Below are 7,828 nucleotides of genomic sequence, written 5' to 3' on the forward strand. Positions count from 1 at the left end.
AGGACACCTCCTGCCTTGCTGGAAAGTGAAGAAGCATTGGAAGAAACGGAAGCCGCGGATGGTGAAGAGGTAATGCTTCATGTTACTCAGAAAAGTGGAGAAGCATCCAAAGTAAGGGAAGTCGCGGTTGGTAAAAATGGAATTCCATATATCTACATACGATACTAACATAAAATCGACATGGTAATTTATGCAGTATTAATAGACATAGATTTAACATACATGATAAAATATATACATGTTTTTCATATAAAATAGAATTGTAGAATGGACACATAGTTAACATATAGAATGTTTATAATGGAACTTATACATGAATATATCATATGCGTTTCAGTTTCTCCTTTTTGACTTATGCTTTTCTTCAATGTATCACTGATTGTTGACAAGAAGGAGTAGGGAGCTGTGAATAGTGATCAGGTGCCTGAACAGGTAAACATACAATATTAACATAGCGTAGACCACCCTGATATGAAGTTTGACATAGAATAAATTATTATATGGACAAATATTTACCTTATAATAAATGTATAAGATGGACACACATGTTCTATAACATGGAACATATATCATATTTACTATGTTTATATAGAATATACAACATTCATTTTTACATATATATTTCATATGCGGTTCTATCTTTTATATGATGGTGTGACACGGCGCAGGAAAATCATTCTGGGACGGCTCCTGCCTTTCCAGCAAAAGAAGAAACGTCACTTCCGTCGTATGAGAGTACTGGGGTACCATCTGTGACACCTTGTACCTTACCAACTGGGACACCTCCTGCCTTGCTGGAAAGTGAAGAAGCATCGGAAGAAACGGAAGCCACGAATGGTGAAGAGGTAATGCTACATGTTTCTCAGAAAAGTGGAGAAGCATCCGAAGAAAGGGAAGCCACGGTTGGTAAGGAGGTAATTCCATATATCTATATACGGTACTAACATAGAATCGACTTGGTAACTTATGCAGTATTAGTAGACATAGATTTAACATACAAGATAAAATATATACATGTTTTCATATAAAATAGAACTGTATAATGGACACATAGTTAACATATAGAATGTTTATAATGGAACTTATACAGAAATATATCATATGCGTTTCATTTGCTCCTATCTAACCTATGCTTTCTTCAATGTGTCTCTGACTGTTGACCAGAAGGAGCAGGGCGCCGTGAATGGTGATCAGGTGCCTGAACAGGTAGTAAACATACAATATTAACATAGAGTAAACCACCCTGATATGAAATTTGACATAGAATAGATTATTATATGGACAAATATTTACCATATAATAAATGTATAAGATGGACACATATGTTTATATAACATGGAACGTATATCATATTTACTATGTTTATATAGAATATTCAACATTCATATTTACATATATATTTCATAGTGCGTTTCTTTTTTTTATATGATGGTGTGACACGGCGCAGGAAAATCAATCCGGGACTGCTCCTGTCTTTCCAGAAAAAGAAGTAACGTCACTTCCGTCGTATGAGAGTTCTGGTGTACCATCTGTGACACCTTGTACCTTACCTACTAGGACACCTCCTGCCTTGCTGGGAAGTGAAAAAGCATCGGAAGAAACAGAAGCCGCGGATGGTGAAGAGGTAATACTACATGTTACTCAGAAAAGTGTAGAAGCATCCGAAGAAAGGGAAGCCGCGGTTGGTAAAGAGGTAATTCCATATATCTACATACGGTACTAACATAGAATCGACATGGTAACTTATGCAGTATTAATAGACATAGATTTAACATACAAGATAAAATATGTAGATGTTTTTCATTTAAAATAGAACTGTAGAATGGACACATAGTTAACATATAGAATGTTTATAATGGAACTTATACAGGAATATATCATATGCGTTTCATTTTCTCCTTTCTAACTTATGCTTTCTTCAATGTGTCTGTGATTGTTGACAAGAAGGAGCAGGGAACCGTGAATGGTGATCATGTGCCTGAACAGGTAGTAAACATACAATATTAACATAGAGTAAACCACCCTGATATGAAATTTGACATAGAATAGATTATTATATGGACAAATATTTACCATATAATAAATGTATAAGATGGACACATATGTTTATATAACATGGAACGTATATCATATTTACTATGTTTATATAGAATATTCAACATTCATATTTACATATATATTTCATATGCTGTTCTATTTTTTATATGATAGTGTGACACGGCTCAGGAAAATCATTCTGGGACGGCTCCTGCCTTTCCAGCAAAAGAAGAAACGTCACTTCCGTCGTATGAGAGTACTGGGGTACCATCTGTGACACCTTGTACCTTACCAACTGGGACACCTCCTGCCTTGCTGGAAAGTGAAGAAGCATCAGAAGAAACGGAAGCCACGAATGGTGAAGAGGTAATGCTACATGTTTCTCAGAAAAGTGAAGAAGCATCCGAAGAAAGGGAAGCCACGGTTGGTAAGGAGGTAATTCCATATATCTATATACGGTACTAACATAGAATCGACATGGTAACTTATGCAGTATTAGTAGACATAGATTTAACATACAGGATAAAATATATACATGTTTTCATATAAAATAGAACTGTATAATGGACACATAGTTAACATATAGAATGTTTATAATGGAACTTATACAGAAATATATCATATGCGTTTCATTTTCTCCTTTCTAACTTATGCTTTCTTCAATGTGTCTGTGATTGTTGACAAGAAGGAGCAGGGAGCCGTGAATGGTGATCATGTGCCTGAACAGGTAGTAAACATACAATATTAACATAGAGTAAACCACCCTGATATGAAATTTGACATAGAATAGATTATTATATGGACAAATATTTACCATATAATAAATGTATAAGATGGACACATATGTTTATATAACATGGAACGTATATCATATTTACTATGTTTATATAGAATATTCAACATTCATATTTACATATATATTTCATATGCTGTTCTATTTTTTATATGATGGTGTGACACGGCTCAGGAAAATCGTTCCGGGATGGCTCTTGCCTTTCCAGGAAAAGAAACAATGTTACTTCCGTCGTATGAGATTACTGGGATACCATCTGTGACACCTTCTACCTTAGCAACTGGGACACCTCCTGCCTTGCTGGAAAGTGAAGAAGCATTGGAAGAAACGGAAGCCGCGGATGGTGAAGAGGTAATGCTTCATGTTACTCAGAAATGTGGAGAAGCATCCAAAGTAAGGGAAGTCGCGGTTGGTAAAAATGGAATTCCATATATCTACATACGATACTAACATAAAATCGACATGGTAATTTATGCAGTATTAATAGACATAGATTTAACATACATGATAAAATATATACATGTTTTTCATATAAAATAGAATTGTAGAATGGACACATAGTTAACATATAGAATGTTTATAATGAAACTTATACAGAAATATATCATATGCGTTTCATTTTCTCCTTTCTAACTTATGCTTTCTTCAATGTGTCTGTGATTGTTGACAAGAAGGAGCAGGGAGCCGTGAATGGTGATCATGTGCCTGAACAGGTAGTAAACATACAATATTAACATAGAGTAAACCACCCTGATATGAAATTTGACATAGAATAGATTATGATATGGACAAATATTTACCATATAATAAATGTATAAGATGGACACATATGTTTATATAACATGGAACGTATATCATATTTACTATGTTTATATAGAATATTCAACATTCATATTTACATATATATTTCATATGCTGTTCTATTTTTTATATGATGGTGTGACACGGCTCAGGAAAATCGTTCCGGGATGGCTCTTGCCTTTCCAGGAAAAGAAACAATGTTACTTCCGTCGTATGAGATTACTGGGGTACCATCTGTGACACCTTGTACCTTACCAACTGGGACACCTCCTGCCTTGCTGGAAAGTGAAGAAGCATTGGAAGAAACGGAAGCCGCGGATGGTGAAGAGGTAATGCTTCATGTTACTCAGAAAAGTGGAGAAGCATCCAAAGTAAGGGAAGTCGCGGTTGGTAAAAATGGAATTCCATATATCTACATACGATACTAACATAAAATCGACATGGTAATTTATGCAGTATTAATAGACATAGATTTAACATACATGATAAAATATATACATGTTTTTCATATAAAATAGAATTGTAGAATGGACACATAGTTAACATATAGAATGTTTATAATGGAACTTATACATGAATATATCATATGCGTTTCAGTTTCTCCTTTTTGACTTATGCTTTTCTTCAATGTATCACTGATTGTTGACAAGAAGGAGTAGGGAGCCGTGAATAGTGATCAGGTGCCTGAACAGGTAAACATACAATATTAACATAGCGTAGACCACCCTGATATGAAGTTTGACATAGAATAAATTATTATATGGACAAATATTTACCTTATAATAAATGTATAAGATGGACACATATGTTCTATAACATGGAACGCATATCATATTTACTATGTTTATATAGAATATACAACATTCATATTTACATATATATTTCATATGCGGTTCTATTTTTCATATGATGGTGTGACATGGCGTAGGAAAATCGTTCCGGGAGGGCTCCTGCCTTTCCAGAAAAACAAGCAACGTCACTTCCATCGTATGAGAGTATTGGGGTACCATCTGTGACACCTTGTACCTTACCAACTGGGCACCTCTTGCCTTGCTGGAAAGTGAAGAAGCATCAGAAGAAACGGAAGCCGCGGATGGTGAAGAGGTAATGCTACATGTTACTCAGAAAAGTGGAGAAGCATCCGAAGAAAGGGAAGTCGTGGTTAGTAAATAGGTAATTCCATATATCTACATACGATACTAACATAGAATCGACATGGTAACTTATGCAGTATTAATAGACATAGATTTAACATGCAGGATAAAATATATACATGTTTTTCAAAAAAAAAAAGAACTGTAGAATGGACACATAGTTAAGATATAGAATGTGTATAATGAAACTTATACATGAATATATCATATGCGTTTCATTTTCTCCTTTCTGACTTATGCTTTCTTCAATGTGTTTGTGCCGTGAATGGTGATCAGGTGCCTGTACATGTAAACATACAATATTAACATAGAGTAGACCACCCTGATATGAAGTTTGAAATAGAATAGATTATTATATGGATAAATATTTACCATATAATAAATGTATAAGATGGACACATATGTTCTATAACATGGAACATATATCATATTTATTATATTTAAATAGAATATACAACATTCATTGTATCTTGTGTTTTTGTTGAGTTTTAAGACCTGTTTTTGCATAGTTTTGTTGCATAATCTTGTCATTCTAGGTTGTTTGGAGCATATGCATCTGGTGTGTTATCTCTCAGGTTCTTGGAGTAATCTCATAACATTTGGAGCATTTGGAACTGTTTTGGTGCAAAGAAGCAAAGAGGAGTGAAGTTGGAGAAGTGACAAGACCAGGAACCACACACGGCCTAGGCAATCGGTCAAACCATGGCCGATTGGCACACGCGGCCAACACACACGGCCAAACCCTGCCCGATGCCATTCCTCGACGTCAAGAACAGGAGCCACACACGACCAACACACGCGGCCAAACCTTGCCCGCGTGAAGCCATCGACCACCCTCAATCGGACCAAGGTTGGCCGCTTGAACCCACCTAGGCGACGAACAAGAGCAATCAGCGGCCACCACCATCGGACAAAGTGTGCCCGACTGTCCCAATCGGCCATCCACCATCGACCAGAAGCTGCCCGGTTGCCACCTAAGTCCACACTTGTTTTAGCCTTAATCCGGGTTTGACCCAGTTTGAACTGGGTTGACCCGGCTCCCTTTTATTTTCCTATAAATACATTAACCCTATAAATACATTAACCCTATTAAGGGGAGGAGGATCATTTATCTTATCTTTATCTTATCTTTTGTTTTAGCAGCTTTTTAGGGTTCTTAAACTTGTTTACTCTTGGTTTGTTGAAGGATTGAGTACTTCTAAGTTTTTAAGAGCTTTGCATTCCTAGCGTAGTGGTATTTAGACTTGTTTATAATGCATGCTTACCTTGTGATTGCCTTTGGAAATTGTTGATTATCACTTGATTAGCATAGGATCTTTATCATGGAAATGGATTGATTTGCATAAGTGTTCTTAGCCATAGGATTATTCTTGATTGTTTCTTAGACATCTAGGATTGGTTAGCTATCTCCCCAATCAATTACCTTGCCCAAGGTTCACTTGTTTAATCTTGATTAAAAGTCTGTTTCTAGTTGTGTCCTGTTTCTTTGTGTTTGCATTGTTTGAGTTTGTTTTGTTTCCTTTCTATAAACCAGTTTGTTAGTTAAGATTGTTACAATAAACCAATTCCTGTTTAAGTTTAGATTAAGCATCTTTGTGTCTTATTAGTGAGTTGATTAATGCAGATTGTGGATTGATAATTTAATTGAGGTAAAATTACTGCATCAATTTGGCGCCGTTGCTGGGGATCGAACCCGGGTCACCCGCGTGGCAGGCGGGAATACTTACCACTATACTTACCATTGATATCATGCATCAATTTGGCACCGTTGCCCGTTTGCATTCAATTTGACCATTAGGATTTCAACTTTTCTTGAGCCTATTCATTTACTTTACATTGTTACTTGCTTGGTTTTCTTTGGTGTTTTGAATTCTTTTTTTCAGGGTGTATGAACTTGAGAAGTCAAGGCCAAGCAGACTTGATTGAGCATGGTGACGACATCTACCATTTTGAGCGAGAGAATCGCCAGTTAGCCAAACAAGCTATGGAACACAACCCTCCTCCTCCTGCTGGTCATAATGGAAATGACCAGCCCAATGATGATAGAGCTCTACACCATGTACCAAGACAAGCCCCACTCATTGGAGCTTGTGATGCACCTAATGTCAATGGACACCGCACTAGTATTAGAGCTCCACCAGTTGAGAACAATCACTTTGAGATCAAAGCCAGTCTTATCAACATGGTTCAGGGATTAAAATTTCATGGTTTGGCAATGGAAGACCCACTTGATCACTTGGATCAATTTGATAGTTTTGTGGGACTGTTAAGATCAATGGTATCTCTGAAGATGCCTTCAAGCTACACCTCTTCCCATTCTCTCTTGGTGACAAGGCTCACATTAGGGAAAAGAATCTGCCTCACAACACCATTACCTCCTGGGATCAATGTAAGAAGACTTTCCTATCCAAATTCTTCTCTACTACAAGGACAGCAAGACTAAGGAATGAGATATCAAGCTTTGCTCAGAAGGGAAATGAGAGTTTTTGTGAAGCATGGGAAAGATTCAAGGGGTACATCTCTCAATGTCCACATCATGGTTTCTCCAAAGAGTCACAGTTGAGTACACTCTATAGAGGATTCTTGCCTAAGTATATAATGCTTCTTGATACAACAAGCAATGGAAACTTTTTGGGCCAAAATGCAGAACAAGGAATGTTGTTGGTTGAGAATCTTGCTCAAAGTGATGGGAACTATGGAGAGGATTATGATAGAAATCCAAGAGACTATACTGATATGAATGAGCAGCATCGCAAGGAGATTAAAGCTTTGAATGACAAGATGGATAAGATGATTATGGCAAATCAAAAGCCAGTTCACTTTGTCAATGAGTGTGAACTCTATAAAGGTTATCAAGAAGGTATGGAAGCTTGTGTTGAGAGAGAAGAAGAGGTCAATTATGTTGGTGGCCAGGGGTATAACAAGTTCAATCCTAATTACCACAACCACCCAAACCTCTCTTACCGCAGCACCAATGTGGAGAACCCACAAGATCAGACTTATCCACCACAAAGCTAAAAAGAAAGTGCTCTCAAGTTTCAAA

General features: G+C 36.7%; 1 non-coding gene across 1 annotated transcript; it reads right to left on the reverse strand.

Moving 5' to 3' along the window:
* Positions 1-7,221: 7,221 nt before the first annotated feature.
* Positions 7,222-7,328, reverse strand: LOC147928575 (small nucleolar RNA R71). The gene has a single exon (XR_015581247.1). It is a non-coding gene; the product is annotated as a small nucleolar RNA R71 (small nucleolar RNA).
* Between the last annotated feature and the right edge of the window lie 500 nt (positions 7,329-7,828).

Source organism: Camelina sativa, chromosome 14 (genome assembly GCF_030686135.1).
Source record: "Camelina sativa cultivar CO46 ecotype springtype chromosome 14, ASM3068613v1".
NCBI classification, from domain to species: Eukaryota; Viridiplantae; Streptophyta; class Magnoliopsida; order Brassicales; family Brassicaceae; genus Camelina; species Camelina sativa.